General features: G+C 48.6%; 1 protein-coding gene and 1 non-coding gene across 2 annotated transcripts in view; one reads left to right on the top strand and one right to left on the bottom strand.

Annotated features, from left to right (window-relative positions):
* The window catches only part of Trim9 (E3 ubiquitin-protein ligase Trim9), a 228,655-nt gene that overhangs the window by 51,359 nt on the left and 160,183 nt on the right, over positions 1 to 17,113 (bottom strand).
* TRNAS-ACU (transfer RNA serine (anticodon ACU)) lies at positions 7,615 to 7,688 on the top strand. The gene has a single exon. It is a non-coding gene; the product is annotated as a tRNA-Ser (tRNA).

Here is a 17,113-nt window from a genome sequence, read left to right as displayed (position 1 = left end):
TGATCTTCGTCGAAATGTGCACGAATAAACGCCGTCTGTTCAGAAGCAAAACCTTTACCGGCGGGATCACTCAATGCATGCTACGGCATTCCGCGAATGGAGATGAGTTCGCTGATGTGAAGCAAACTTAGGCAGGGCCTCTTGCCTTGTCGCTTAAAAACAAGTTAAGTGTTACAAATCCGAGTCCTTGGTGCACTGACCCACATTGAAAAAAAAAAAACATCTCTGGCCTCGGACAGAACCCCGATTCGAGAGGCAGAACGGGTGCTACAAATTAGTCCGGACGGGGCCGTCAATTTCACAACTGAAAACATAGGCCCGGCGAAGAAGTTTAGGGCCAGCAGTCATCTGGCTGCCATGACGTCACACCGCGCGTCAACGCATCGCTTTTCGCGAAACTGCCAACAAGTAGCAGCGCGCCGCAAATAATAACGGGGCTCGTTTCCGAAGCCAGCAAAACGATACGTCTCCCTCCTATTTTCCGCGATGTACGCTGCCGAGAAACAGCGCGAAAGACAAAAAACGAAACAAGCAAAAACGAAACTATGGCGACTGGAGCGCGCCATACATTCCGAAACAACCGAGCGGCCGACCGAAGCGGCGATCTATATGAAAGAAAAAGCGAGCGACTGAAGCGGGCGGTAATGGAGAGGCGCAACAACACAAGTTCATTACAGCCTGTTTCTCTCTCCTTAGTGCAAGGCCTTGTTGTGTGCAGAGCCTCTCCCCTTTTCCGGGGGCAGATGCCGGGCGGTCAAATGGGTTCTTCCCTTCAAATCAGGGAAAGTGAGGCGCCAGACATCGCCACTATAGGCGCTCGGCCACGGGACCTGGGGAAGAGCAGGCGGCCGGGAAAAAAAGGGGAAAGCACCGAAAAAAAAAGGGAACGGCGGGCCGGAAACCGAACAGCGCGCGAGTGCGCAACAGAGAAGAAGCCAGCCGGAGCAGACAGAGCGTATGCGCGCGCCGCGGGTTCAGCGTAATGATCGTTACGTGGTTCGTTAATCATCGTTAGGCCTAATTTGCCCCCTCGCACTCCCCAGCTTCCCTGCTTCTTGCTCCCTTTTCTCCCTCCGTAGTCCGCACCGTCCCCTATACCCGAGAGAAAGCCCCCTTTCCACCTCCCCTTTTTTTCCTCGGAGCCAGCCGATGGCCCGAGACGCCTTCTCACATTCAATAGGAAAAATCCCGTGTACGAAACGGAGGCTCGCTTAATGTGCCGCTCAGCAAGCTATATCCGTGAAAAGGAAGGGCGGCTGGCGCGCAAAGTGCGAGGATCGTTCGTTTGGGCGCAAAGCTCGCTGAAGCCAAACGCGTCGAAAAAAGAAAAAACGAGTTCGCCGAATGGTCTAAAAGTCGACGCCATCGCTTGCTCGTCTTGTTCCCCTCGGCTGTTCACTGTAGTACGCGCGCTCTTTTTCTTTAAGATCGCTCCTTTATAAGAGCGGCCTATACACTTCTTATAGATTCTATTGGCTTTCGGCACATATTTCCTTTTGTCTATTCATAGTCCATAAACTACCTATAGACAAATGTTACTAAAAGTGTATGGCCATAAATCTATAGATTGTCTATAGACTGTATATAGGGTTTGTATTGCCTACAGACTTGTCTACAAGATTTGTCTATAGAAAGTCTATAGACTTAATAGACAAAAGTGTATGGACAGTCTATAGACTAGCTAGCGGGGTTTGTATTGCCTAAAGACTTGTGTACAGGATTTGTCTATAGACTTAATAGATTAAAGTCTATGGACAGTCTATTGACTATCTAATAGGGTTTGTAGTGCCTATAGACTGTCTACATGATTTGTCTATAGAAAGTCTATATACTTAATAGACAAAAGTCTATGGACAGTCTATAGACTATAGAGATTTTTGTAAGGGCTCCACGCAGTGACGCGATTACTGCACACAGAACGGTATTATGCACGCTGAGCAGAGTATGTGTATATGAACGAGGCAAATCGCGTGAATTAACGCGCGCGACCACAGTGCAATGGGGGTCGAGCATTCGTTGAAGTTAAAGCCGCTGCGCAGACCGCAGAAGCCGTAGGATCTCTGGAGTCTCCCGAACCTGCTTTTATTCGTGTTTGTTTCAGCTAACGACCTTTATTATGACGAGCGCTTGGAATTCTAGCTATGCTTGTTCCGAAACACGACCCACTGAAACCAGAGCCGACGTGGTGGTTCGGTGGCTGCCGGCTTGTTGCTATACTGACCACGACGTCGCGGGTTCGATCCCGCCATGTCCATGGAAGCGAAACTGCCGAGGTTGTACAGAGGTTCCGGAACACGTTAAAAAGCTCCAGAGCTCCATGGTAGCAATTAATCCGGGGCACTCCATCACGGTGTGCTAAGTACACACACCCCCGGCTACGGCACCTAAAATGCTATTAACTCAAAACCCAAGCAACCAGCTAACGAGTGCAAAATCACTAAAACGCTCGTCACAATCAACCAAAACGCACTCGCAAAAACTGCAATCGTTACTAAGGAATGTGTTTGTGTAAATAATGTATATAGTATATTTATTTTGCATTTATAGTGTTCACTTTTAATGTTTTTATGCAGTGTATATTTATTTTATGTAGTGTACTATTTACCTCCCACCATGTCTTTCTTCTGTCCCCTCACCTCTTTTATTTCATTTCTCCCACCTGCCTGCTATCCTTTCTTTCCGCTGCCCCAGCTCAGGTGCCGCCGCACGTGATGGCAGATGCCGGGGCTAGCAAAAATCTTTTACCTTCCTTTTACGTTATTTTAAATAAACCACTACCACCACCACTAAGGAATGTGATTCGTTTAGCTCGTTTCTCCACACAGCATCACCGACGTACCAAAATGGCAGTACGGCCTGCTTCTCGAATGGTTTAACCACACACCCCTACAGCTAGGCTGCTCATCGATACGACATCGGGACCGCGGTATATCCACGCTTAATTAAACAACGCACGCGTCTCAAGTACCAACCACACGCGCGTCCAGTGCTTAATCTTAATTTGATCCACGTTCCCAACCGCCATTAGCAGCGTACGCGAAGAGATGTGGGGAAGCCACCTTAACGACTACGGATGAGACTCTCCTTTCACTTCACGCATACGCGTTACGGCTATAAACCCCGCTCCCCTAACTGGGCCCTCGTGCCAGTCGCTCCGTATCAAAAATCATTATTCATCCCGCAATGCACTCCAAACACGAATACGCTTATATGGGAGCAGAAAGGGAGTAGTAAGCTGTCCTCTACCGCACTCACTTTTATCACACCCAGCAATTCTGGACAAAAGCATTCTTGAGCTGGGAAATTAGCCATTTATAAACGCAATTTTTCATATAATGCACGATTTCACTTCAACAATCAATGTATCTGCATATCACCCGACGGCACTCTTGTATTTTTTTTTCTACTCACGTTTTTGCTATCGCCAAAAGCGTTCTCCACTGGTTTTCTATGGCAGTCTTAACTGTTCGATGCGGTCGATGGAAACTATTCAAAGGAAAGATTTTGCTACATATAAGAATAATGGTTCATGGGGTTTAACGTCCCAAAGCGACTCAGGCTATGAGAGACGCCGTAGTGAAGGGCTCCGGGAATTTCGACCACCTGGGGTTCTTTAACGTGCACTGACAATTACCTTCAATATTTCCATAACGTGTCTTACAATTTTCCAATTTCAAATATTTTGCCCGAGAAAGCGGGACTGCAAAAGGAAGTGCGTTCGAGGACCGCTTAGTCCCTTTTTGCTCCTTTCTCTTTAGAACCTATAACAGCTCTGTCCGTCTTACTGTGGTGAACTAAATGAATAATAATAATAATAATAATAATAATAATAATAATAATAATAATAATAATAATAATAATAATAATAATAATAATAATAATAATTGGTTTTGGGGAAGGAAATGGCCCAGTATCTGTCTCATATATCGTTGGACACGAGAACCGTGCCGTAAAGGAAGGGATAAAGGAGGGAGTGAAAGAAGAAAGGAAGAGAGAGGTGCCGTAGTGGAGGGCTCCGGAGTAATTGCGACCACCTGGGTATCTTTAACGTGCACTGACAATTACCTTCAATATTTCCATAACGTGTCTTACAATTTTCCACTTTTCAAAATTTTTGCCCGAGAAAGTGGGACTTTAAAAGGAAGTGCGTTCGAGGACAGCTTAGTTCCTTTTTGCTCCTTTCTCTTTAGAACGTATAACAGCTCTGTCCGTCTTACTGTCGTGAACTAAACGAATAATAATAATAATAATAATAATAATAATAATAATAATAATAATTGGTTTTTTGGGGAAAGGAAATGGCGCAGTATCTGTCTTATATATCGTTGGACACCTGAACCGCGCCTGAAGGGAAGGGATAAAGGAGCGAGCGAAAGAAGAAAGGAAGAGAGAGGTGCCGTAGTGGAGGGCTCCGGAATAATTTCGACCACCTGGGGATCTTTAACGCGCACTGACATCGCACAGCACACGGGCGCCTTAGCGTTTTCCCCCCATAAAAACGCAGCCGCCGCGGTCGGGTTCGAACCCGAGAACTCCGGATTGGTAGCCGAGCGCCCTAAGCACTGAGCCACCGCGGCGGGGAAATAAACGAAGGCAAATGTAATTTTCTCCCAATGCGTTTCGTGCGTTTGACGGATCGACCTTGTGCAAAAAAGCGTGCCGACGGACTTCCCCCACACATAGCACAGCTTTCGCTCGAAGCGTTTTGAACATACCGCAGGGCGAGCGCTACAGGGAAGTATCAAACTAAAATATCAAACTAGGCATCAAACACGAATGGGAGGGATCAAAGAGAAAAAAAGCCACGCTCTCTGGCATGTGCCATCGTTCGAAGTGCATAGTCGGGCATCCATCCAGGTCAATTAGATCTTCGGAAAAGCTTGCCTGCGAATTTTCGCATAAAAAAAGGAAAGAAAGAAGAAACAGTGAAAGACGAGGATTACGAGGAAACTTTGCCTAAGAGAAATGTGGGGGCGCTTAATTATCATTATACGCGGAGGTAATGCGTTAGCTGTAGGTATATTATCCTTGGTTTTATTTGATTTTCTACAACACTTTTTCTTCTCTTCACATTTTCTTATTGATGCGCCTGTTAAACATGACAAGAACACTGCTTATTTGGGGGAAGGGGGGTATATTCACGTGACGTCACGGGCGCCATTTTGTTGTCCAGCGTGTAGCTTCACCAGTACAGGAGGCGATAATCCCATTAGGCACGCCCGCAGCCTTTCGCAGCGCTCCACAGACAATGAAATGACGGCCGCTGTGAAGTCAGTGAACACTCCCTATACGATCCCCCCCCCCCCCCCTTTTTGTATACACTGCGCATGCGCGTTGGCGGCACAGCGGTATACGGTAACGCTATGCTAAAACACTCTTGTTGACACGGCCCCCGTCGACTGCCGCAAAAGCACCGTGCTCTCTTATCGTCGTACAGAAACTTCGTTGATTCAGTACACCCGTACCAAAGAGTCGGTCGCCTGCCTGGCGGAACACGCCAGCAGCCCTGCGCTTATTGCGAAAAAAAGAAACAAAAAAAGAAAACCGAAGACAGAGCCAGCACCTGGCCGTCGCGTTCCGTGGTCGGCGCCGTTCGATGACGCGAACAACGAGTCGCGTAGGCGCGCACGCCTGGCGGGTCTCCAAGGCAAACACGGGGACCTCCTCCTATGCCACGGAGGCAGCGGTGCACAGTCACGATGACAGCTTCGCATGGCGGACGGAAGGAAACAGCGCGGAGGCCGAGTCGGCATGCGACGAGTCTGCTGAAACGAGCTCTGTTGACACCACGACCGAGGGCTGCGCGGTACTGGGGCACACAATATATATATATATATATATATATATATATATATATATATATATATATATATATATATATATATATATATATATATATATATATATATATATATATATATATTGTGCGTATATATATATATATACGCACACACGATGCGAGCAGCGAAAGATGTGACAGCGGTCCTTGCACGACAAATGGGAGAAAAGGGAGAGAGGCACGATTCGCCCACAAACTGCCGGGTACGTACTGCCTATAGAAAGGTGGCGAAAAAGTTCAGGCTGCAAGCAATTCGGGGACTGTACACGCTTCACGGTTAGTGAAATCAAGTATTGGGTTCATTGTCTTTTTATAGGATTGCGGCAGTAGTACGGTCTGCTACAATCGATGATCACGTGGTTACGCGAACACGAGTACGCCTATATGGGAGTGAGAAGTGAGTAAGTTGTCCTCGGGTACAGTCAATTTTAGAAAAGGGAGAGTTATACGCTCCAAATAGAAAGACGTAAGGTGTGCTAGGGCCTGTACATTCCATTTTATAAAATGGCGTATGATACGCTCTAAGCAGAAAGGAGTAATAAAGGGAGTAAGGTGTCCTCCAGTACAGTCCATTTTATAAAAGCGGGTATGCTACGCTCTAAACAGAAAGGAGTAATGAAGGGAGTAAGCTCTCCTCTAGCCGCTTCCTTTTACAAGGAGGAGTTCGCGAAGTGACCGTTTACTCCCTTCCTACACTCATATAGGCATGTTGATGTTTAGAGTGTAGAGGACAGCTTACTCCTTTTCTACTCCTCTCTGTTCCGAGTGGAGGGAAACATAATAAAAAAAAGTGAATAGCGTAGGGAATACAGCTTAGCCCCGAACAATGAACAACGGACATGACAGGGCGCATTACTTTAACATTATCTTCTGGGCTTATATTCTACAGAGGCAACTTTAGCAAACCGCGTCAATTGCCCGGGTTCGGTACAAGGCGAGGGATTACCAGCGGCAAGAAAAGGCAAATTGAGGGATTCGGAAAGTTGACCTCACAAAACGAGGCCACAGGGTAACCGAAATCGTCCTATACCGAGGCGAATCGAAAATGCTGCCCACATATATCTCAAGAGCAGATCTGATTCAGCAGACAGCATTTACGCCCCGGCAAAGCACTGGACCGCGGTTCTTGCGACACTGTCCCCTCGGCTGTGGCATCCGCAGAGAGAGCACACAAGACGCGCGAGGTCATCGCAAGCTCATTACGCCCATCAAGAGGCCGCAAGAATACAACGCTCGCCATGACGGACTGCAGCCGATGCAGGAAAAGCGCTGAAGCCGCACAGTCTTCCGCTCAGTCGCATTTATAAGCATAAAAAGGACAGAATAGCGGCTAACCTGCCGTTATAAATATGGTCTGTAGAAAGTCTACAGCCTTCTTGAAGACTCCATTGCCCTTACTTATATATATATATATATATATATATATATATATATATATATATATATATATATATATATATATATATATATATATATATATATATATATGTGTGTGTGTGTGTGTGTATATATATATCCATAGTCTACTGACATTCTATAGGTAAAACTCTACTAAACGTGTATGGCCATAAATCTGTAGATTGTCTACAGACCGTCTATAGGATTTGTATTGTATATAGCCTATTCCCTAGGATTTGCAGATACACAGTCTATAGACTTTATAGACAAGTCTATGGACAGCCTACAGGCTGTTTAAAGAAAATGTTGGCAAGCGCGAAGCGCTCCGTTCGGACGACACATGAAAACGATACCGTGCAACTAAAGCGAGCGCACCCGCCGCGGTGGCTCAGTGGTTATAGGGCGCTCGACTACTGATCCGGAGTTCCCGGGTTCGAACCCGGCCGCGGCGGCTGCGTTTTTATGGAGGCAAAACGCTAAGGCGCCCGTGTGCTGTGCGATGTCAGCGCACGTTAAAGCTCCCCAGGTGGTCGAAATTATTCCGGAGCCCTCCACTACGGCACCTCTCTCTTCCTTTCTTCTTTCACTCCCTCCTTTATCCCTTCCCTTACGGCGCGGTTCAGGTGTCCGCCGATATGTGAGACAGATACTGCGCCATTTTCTTTTCCCAAAAAACCAATTATTATTATTAACTAAAGCGACGCTCTTCGCGAGCGACACAGCGCAAAGGACCCTACAATTCCAACGCACAGCGAAGGTTAGGGTCCGAAACCGGCCCTATATTGAGCCCTCGGCGTCGTTGCGCGCAGTGTACAACCGCATGGCGTCATAAAGTGTGGCCGGAAGGCATACGTGTTCACGTGCAGCTAGCTGATAAAGGAGAACAATAGAAAAATACAAAAAGAAAACGGCTGGAGACTACTGGAGACATGATGCGCGCGTACGCGCGTTTTGTGTTCTCGAAAAAAAAAATGTCGAGGACGCCGATGTACGATAAGCACCCCTCATGTTATGTCCCTCGTGGACCTTTGAGGAACAAATAAATAAATAAATAAAAGCAGCGCGGTACAAAAAGCTGAACGACGACGAGTGAGTTGTTGGTTCGGTGTCTCGCCAGCGACTACCGGCAGTCAGCCGTCTAGGAGGAGACCGGTATATATATATATATATATATATATATATATATATATATATATATATATATATATATATATATATATATATATATACGCTGAGACAAGCGCCGATAGAACGAATCCCTTGCACGCATAGAACGATCAAAAAGCACGCGAGATCGCAGGAGCAAAACGCGCCGTCTCGTTTCCCCTTTTTCCCCACCGCTATCCTTTTTTTTTAGATATACCCTGTCAAAACATGCAGCAACCCCCGCTTCCCTTTTGAAAACATGTGCCGTTCCCTCCTCGGCAGATAACGCGACTACAGAAGCCAGAATAATGTTATATACCCGACAACAACAGACAAAAAAGGGAAGGCTGCAGAAACCGCATTTCCCAGGTGGGGAAGTGGATGGTATACGGCGCCTACCTTTTTTTCCCTATGTACCTTTCGCAGAAACGCGGGCAGGAACAAAGAACAAGGAAGATTTTTTTTTTTCATTTCGAGAAGCGACTTTGAGGGGCGGTATACAGTGTTGCAAAGCGACTCCGCCTAGCTGCCGACCCCTCTGTTCCCAAACGTTTTTAGCTGCTCCTTTTCTCCCCAATTTATATATGGCGCAGCCGCGGAACGAGGGAGAAAACGGCGGAGGTTGGGGAAGGGAGTGGAGGTACGATCCACACAAGTGCAGATACAAACGACACAAGGCAGAGTAACACACGTACAGCTGGGGAGAGTTTTAAAAGACAGAGAAAAAAATGTGGCGGGGTCTTAACATAACATATATATGCTGTGAGCGCCGACAGACTGGGCCGTACTGTAGATAGGCGAGCCGTGTGTACACCTTGTCTCGCGTTGATGGAGACCCGCGTGGTCCCCCCAAAAAAAGCCAAATCCACGGTTTGATTAATAAAGCACCCACATACATCGGTGGAGCGTATAGCGTCACCACGACACAACACGCCGCACAGCACTTCCTCGATCGCCCACCTATTCCCCCGGCCGTATATACCTTGTCTCGAGGGGCCGGATATTCCGCGAACTTACACACAACGCAAACATTCGCCAATGCGGCGGGGTTTTCATCAAGTTTGCAAAGAGCGATATCGAGAAAAAAAAATAACCACGCGAAAAAAGAAACGAAGTCAAGGTGGGGGAGAGGTGAAGGAGGAACGGGAAAAACTGCGACCGTTCCCGCGGGTGCATCGGCGCGCAGGGGTGGGAAACGAGACGTGAGAAGGAAAAAAATAGGGAAGGAAAGGCGAGAGCGACAGAACGCGATACAATTGGGAAGGAAAACAAAAAAGAAACGAGGGAGGGAACAAAGAAAGACAAAAGCGGGACAGTAGAGTTCAGCAGCGCCGGCGCATTTCCCGAATCAAATGAACGTTTCATGGCGGAGAATTAAGCGACTGAAAGCGACCGTAAGACAGGACCACCTGCCAGCGCCACACGCGAGGTCCTTATTCTCTCCCCTTTTCCCCGTTCCCTTCCCTATATATACCTGGCCGCGGGCGCGTCGCGTGTACTGTATGTATACCTGCTGGTTCGAGAAAAGTCCCGGATTAAAGAACGACTGAAACAAGGAAAAAAAAACAGGAAAAAGGGGAATTGGGGAAACGCAAGCAAGAAAGACGAGCTTGGGGTCCGGTCAGTGCTACAGGGGGGCGGGGGGGGGGGGGTAAAACACGCTGCCCAAGGAGCCAATACGGCCGCCCCCGCCCCCCTCCCCCCCTCGGCCGTGATAGGAACCAGCGCCCCCACTCCCGACGTGTACTTCATTCCGGAGCATTAAAAACACGCGTCTGGGACAGCGAACCGGCCAGGGAAAGAACAAAAAACTGCGGAGCAGCGCGGGAATGGGGATAAAAGGAGGCGGAGAGCGGAAGGCTAGTTTCCTTCTCCTCCTCTTCTCCCCCAAAAAAGGGGAGAGAGCGGCGACCCGCAAGGAATCCCCGTCGACGACGTAATAACGCGGCCCATATTTAATGCATGCACGAAGGGCGCCGCGCTGCAGCGGACTGGAGGGAAGAAAAATGGCGTTTTCCTTACAGGGAAGCCGGTGTCGCCGACCGACACGATCCTTGTCCCTTTGCTCCCTTTAAATCTCGCGCCGTTTGTGTTTGCGAGTTTCCCGCACGCGCCTGACCAGAGCGTGTCTTTTCTTGCAATCCGACTAATCCGAGCTGTAGCAGACGTTCTTCGCGGCAGTCTGCGCACGGCACGCGCCATTGATTCTGGAGGAGTGCCTTGTATTCATAAGTCGGATAGGATACGTAAACGATTCTCGTGCGCTAATCCAGACAGGATTAATACCCCCATCACACGGAATTCCCGGAAGGCCTTTCCAGCGAAGGTTCCTCTCTTCACCAAAGGACCGAAAGCTCAGAGGAACAGCGACGCAGCTACACGGTGCAGCTTAAAGGTGAGCAACAGTCGCTGAGGCTTAGCACCCGCTGCTGTGCATGAGGTGGGTGAAGCGAGTGTTTGAACTATTCATTCGTTTAGCTCAAACAATTTTTTATTCTTATTGCTTCCTTGAAAGAGGCTGGAACCGCTACCCTCACCAGCAGCAGCAGGATTTGTGTACTGCCGCGGGAAAAATACCGGGAACAGAAAAAAGACAATGACATTCCACGCTTAATTACGCTCAATTCCTACGGGGGTGGCAGATTAACTGCGATCGCTCCACCGCGCTACGCCGACTACTCCTCCCTCACACCCGTTCCATGAGAGCGCGGACTCCACACATCAAGGCCCACTTCCGGGCACCCAATGCTTGGATAAACATTCTCGCTGGATAGATGACGAACGTGACTTTTTTTTTCTTTGCTTGCCATGTAGCGTAACGCCAAAGACAACTCCCAGCACCGTTTAACGCGCACACAGCCGTACTTACAGCCGCATCCCTAAGAAATAGGGAAAGTCAGGGGGAAAATAGGAATAACCTTATACGCGTGGAAAAGCAATGTCGCGCCACCGTTACAACCTACCGCGCACCGAGAGTCTACACAGTGCGAGGAAGTTTCGCTCCCGTGGCATGTTCCAAATAACGTATATAGTCAACGGTATACTCATAAGGCGCGACGAGGGATCGGCGCTGCGTTTGAGCATAATAATAATAATAATAATAATAATAATAATAATAATAATAATAATAATAATAATAATAATAATAATAATAATAATAATAATAATTGATTTTTGTGGGAAAGGAAATGGCGCAGTATCTGTCTCATATATCGTTGGACACCTGAACCGCGCCGTAAGGGAAGGGATAAAGGAGGGAGTGAAAGAATAAAGGAAGAAAGAGGTGCCGTAGTGGAGGGCTCCGGAATAATTTCGACCACCCGGGGATCTTTAACGTGCGCTGACATCGCACAGCACACGGGCGCCTTAGCGTTTTTCCTCCATAAAAACGCAGCCGCCGCGGTCGGGTTCGAACCCGGGAACTTGAACACCGGGAGAGAGAGGGCCTTCACACGCCACCTCTGCTCACCGCAGACTGACAAGCAGGATGACGTCCATCGCCGCTAGGGGCATGACAGCTGCGACCGCAGTATACATGCATAACGAACAGCAAGTGTGCCCCGTTCGATAGAGAATGTATGAATAACGGCGACGCAGAGGACTGCTGCGAGTGACAACTTCGTGACGAAGATGAATTTAGTCGCGTCAGCAAATGTCGACGCTGCAGTTGCGGGGAACGTGCTGCTATACGACGCGGCCCATGTCGGTGCGGCCTCTCCTTTGCACCGGTAGGTTTTCGAACCTGCCTTTTTTTTTCTCGCGATTGTGCCGGTCACGTGTTACGCTGCGGCAGGAGATTCGCTTAACTACCCATGCCAGAGGGCCAAACATGCGAGCAACAGTGTAAGCCGGACGGAAAAGCGCCAGTAGAATACACTACCTCCGCATAGTAGATCAGTGGCAGGACACAACTCAAGCCTGCAGTGAAGCTCCGCCAACATTCAGGACCGCCGCACATAGTTCCTCCGCGACAAAAGAGTAGTCCGTCGTTAAAACTTTTTTTTTTGATGCCTGAAGAAGAAGCTAAGCACCAGGCGAAACTATGTGCTCAAGAATTTGGATGCCTCTGGCTTGTTGGACACAGTTTAACATTAAGAAGCTGATTTCGCTTACTGTTGTGATTGGTCAGCGGAGTGATACAGTACGCCAAAAACTATGGCTCACTGTCACGCGTACCAACTGCTGCAGGTATATAGTAGCGGTGTATATAATAATGAGTAACGAATATTTACACTTAAACGTATCAAGATGTACTATCTGGAGAGAAAGAAAGAAAGAAAAAGCAGGAAAGAAAGAAGGAAAGAAACAAAGAAGGAAGGAAGGAAAGAAAGAAATGGAAGCAAGAAAGAAAGGCTGAAGTGGCAATAAAAAAAAGACGGGAAGAAAGAAACAGATAGAAAAAAGGCATGGAGATAAATAAATAAGCCAAGGAAAAAAAGCCCACCCGTGTGCATGCAAAAGTCGTACACGTCTCGCAGCCAGGAAACCTCAACTTGGCAGGCTTCAGAAAATAACCAGAACCGGCATAGGTTAAGTACACTAACCACGGGGTGAGCTTAGATATATAGTTCCTGACCCCGTCATAGGTGTGCGCCGTATTGAACACGGCCGCGGGAGAAGATCAATTATTCCACAGCCAATTCGTCCCGCGACCAAACCCTCGGAATATGTCGGCACCGCGTCCGTCAGCACGGAAAACGAAACTGCTGGCGGAGAGAAGATGAAGAAAAGAAAAAAGAAAACCAGCAGCTCGGCGGTTCCCAATCAAGTCAAGACGGAACGGAACCGAACGATGGGGCTGGCAGCGCACGCGAAAAAAAAAGTATCACTCTCTCCTCGTTACACGTATGCTTCGCCAACTTCGAACGTCCAAAACCTTAATTTGCTTCTTTATTTGCTCCTCCCTTTTTGACGAGAAGCGGGATCTCAGCCGCGGCTCTTTCATTTGAGGCCCCGCCAACCACCGACACACCAGCCGCACTGTATCTGCGCACCTTCTCATAAGAGGCCGCCGAAAGGACTCGAAAGAAGCCACAAGGCTCTATCCATCTTAGATAAAAGAGCGCGCGCATCGGTTCAAGGCGTACAGCGCAACTCTTCTTCAAGTGGCTCCGCGGTAAAGTCGGCGTCTCGCCCGACGTGGAGACGGCGAGCAAAAAAATTAAAAATAAATACAATAAAAAAGGCAGGCGAAAGTGACGACGAATAGAGGTATCTACAGGGCACGTCTGCCACTGCGCGCTTCGTAAGAGGAGGAACCCGTAATGACGAACGAAGACGGAGTCAAAGTCACTATATACCGCCAGCAGCAAAGGAGCGAGGCGCGCACTGTACCTATATACGTGAGGCGAGTTTCTGCGACGTTGGTGTTCGCCTCACGTCCTCATTTCAGCCGGCGCTCGCTATGCGCAGAATTCGCGATGGATACGCGTTCGAACAGAAGAGGCCTGTACTTGTGCGAACGCGAGATCGGAGCTTTAAAAACCTGCAGGAAAAAAAAAAAACTGGGGAAAAAAAAAATCCCTCGCCGCCCGTCTCTTCCTCATCACACTTCTGTTTCCCTTTTCGCTCGCTTCTCTATATAGGTTCCTCTTCGAGTTAAATGAAATAAGGGAACCGGATGTTTTTTGTTTTCTTTACGGCGTGAGAGTATACCACGAATCCACGGCAGAGAAAAAATAGGGAAACATAAAGGGGAACGGTCGAAGAGAGCCTCCGAAACTTCGCGGGAGAAATGGCAAATTGACGTCGTCTACGGGAACGCGCGTGGGACTTTGCAACACGGCAACAGATGCCATTTCCGACACGCTGTTTGCAGGGCCCTTCGGCGGGCTTCACAACACACATCGCCGGACAGCGAGAAGAGGAAAGTCCGAGTGATATTGAGGGGGGGAGGGGGGGGGGGGGGGGACTGCGCCGTATAGAAGCGGCAACGAGGTTCTTTGAAGAAGCCGGCAGGAAGCATCGTCCCAGCGATGGACCTTTTTTTTTCGCTCGCGAGCTGAAAATTACGAAATGCTGAGCGGCCCCGAAAAGACGGAAGAAAGCGTCGTCTGAACGAGCATATATATATATATATATATATACTTCCGTTTTATTTTCATCGCGCCCAGCTTTACGAGTCGCCGCTCATGTAGAATGGTGAGCGCTTTCGGAACGTATATATACGAAAGACGTATAGGCGCCTTTTGAGCTTATTGTTTACAACGCCAGACAATGCGCGTTTCCGTTCGAATCGACACCTCATAGCGATTTTGACACCGATTCGACTCGATTTCGAGCAGTTCGACCGACGTTAAAGTAATGGCACATGGGCCTATGAACGAACGTTCCGTCCAGATTACAAAAAACCGACACAAGGTCCTCGAGGTGGTACTATAGCGTTAATTACGCTATCAGGCCTCGCCATTTCAATCTCGGGACAGTGAAAGGCAATGCGAGACACCGCGGAGTGGCTGAAAAGTAGTCCTTTCAACGGAGTTATTAAGATGGCCCAGGATCACAAGAATAACAACGTGTTATTCGCCCACGAGAACAAAATCGACGAGATGAATCCTTCCACTGAACAGCTGGTGACACTGGTGACAGCTGGTGACACGACATGAACAATGACGCTGTTTTGTTTGCGTCAAAAAAGGTACAGCATAAATATCGTTTTAATAAAGAGCAATAAACAACAACAAAACAAATAGCGCTAAGATGGCCGCTATAACAGAGCCGTCTGAAAGCAATGAACACTTTATCCAGCACGGTAACCATCGTACTTATTAATAAGCCTGTTAGTAGTTCACTCAAAATAACTTCACCACGCATGAAATTTGCATATTAATTGTCTTGCGCTGACACAGTTTGATTACCCCAGGTGGACGACATTTCCGGAGCCCTCCACTACGGCGTCCCTCATAGCCTGAGTCGATCTGGGACGCTAAACCCCGAGAAACCAAACTAAAAATCCAGTATGCCAAAACGCAGTCCCGGAGGTGCAGACTTATGAAATTTCACTGCCTCAGCTAACACAAGTTCCCATAACTCTCTGGTTTACACTGAGCACACGTCTGTATTGTTAGCCTCTACGATTCGGCCACCTCGAGGTGGCACGCCCCTTCCCCACCCCTACAGCGCTCTTTGCAGCACAAGCAGCCCGAGCATAAGGACCATCGAGGAGATTTAGTAGTCGCCAAATTACAACGCCATCAAATGGCAATGAGCGAATGCAGCCCCACATTTTATCTACATCGTTGTGGCATCGCAGCGCACGATTCAGAACTTAGCACAGCCAGTAGCTGCATGCACAAGCGAAAGGCGTTCAGCGATGTTTCCAGCAACGCGCACGGGGGTCCTCTTGAGTCGTGACAGTGCAGAGCGGGCAAAAAGTTATAACGGCGAAGAGAAAGCGACCCCCCAGACAGTCCCAAAACAATCCTGGTAGATTTCTTACCGCAGCGAATCTTACAGAACCAGGAACAGTGAGAGAAACAGGTAGCTTAGACCAGAGTGATATTTACACGTTGCTTGGAGAGCTCGGAGCGGTTACAAAACGGCGCCTCACAATCCCCCGAACGATGTGCCCGCCCACGTGCACGTTCGCCGCGGCGTGTGTTTCGCACCGAGCTAAGTTCTCAAAGAAGCCGTTCGGGGTCTTGAAAGGCCCGTTTCTTTCGTTCACTTTGAGAGACAGCGCATCGTCTCGTAAAAAGGGGGGGGCCCGTAAACAGCAACCGTGTTTCCGCGCTCCAATGAGACGGCTCAGCACAGTGCGAGCGTGCTCGTGAGGGGCCGACGCGGCGGCTATAACAACACGGGCCCGTATAATGCCACTCTGACCTGATGACAGAGGTAATCAGTACGAATTACGTCGTTCTTGCAGCGCCCCCTTTTATGGCCCGCCGTATACACGCACGATGCAGTTGCCTTGGCCCACCCCGTAAATCTCCGTTGTTCGCGAGCGGCAAAGCAGGGCAGGCATTGCCGCTGACGCAGCGGTAATGGCCGCCACGCGAATGACTCACGCACGCGCGAGAAAAAAAAGCGGGTCGAGGGTGAGACACAACGCTCGCTGCGGCAGCTAGTGCGCGCGCGCTGAGAACAGTCTCCGCGCAATGCTCTCTTCCGCCAATGATTTTTGGTTAACTTTAGTGTCAAAAGAGGGCGCTGTAAACGTGACGTGATGTATGGTTTTTGCGTGCCGTAGAATTAATATGGTAATTAAACATTCATTAAGTTCGCAGATAGAAAAACAAACAAACATGCAGCTGGACGAGAACTGCGAGTTTAACCAGCGCATAACGCAGCTTGCGAAAGATGGAGCCATAGAAGCGGCGTAACTACCCGTTAGTTAGTAATGTCCGTATCGTTCTGCTTGACAGTACTTTATAAACGAATGCCATATAGCATGCGTGTGTACATGTGCGTGTGCGTGCGTGCGGGGGGGGGGGGGGAAGGAGCGGCTCCTCCGGATTTATAGTTTCGACCACCTGGGGTTCATTAACGTGCACCGAATTCTCAGTACACAAATCGGCGTTCTTTTAAATTCGTCGCAATCGAAATCGGGGGCGCCGGAACAGGGCACCGAACTCTGGACCTCGTGTTCAGCTGTTCGACGGCCGTATGACTGTCGCTACTAAGGTATACACTCTAAGCCAAAAGTGGGCAAAATAGCACCGCTCAGTCCTCGCACAAACAAACTATATAGTGCGTGAGGAGACTGAGGCTCGTGTTTATTTGCAATTA

Source organism: Amblyomma americanum, chromosome 5 (assembly GCF_052857255.1).
Source record: "Amblyomma americanum isolate KBUSLIRL-KWMA chromosome 5, ASM5285725v1, whole genome shotgun sequence".
NCBI classification, from domain to species: domain Eukaryota; kingdom Metazoa; phylum Arthropoda; class Arachnida; order Ixodida; family Ixodidae; genus Amblyomma; species Amblyomma americanum.
Note: the sequence above shows the minus strand (reverse complement) of the source record. Positions and strands in the feature narration are given on the sequence as shown.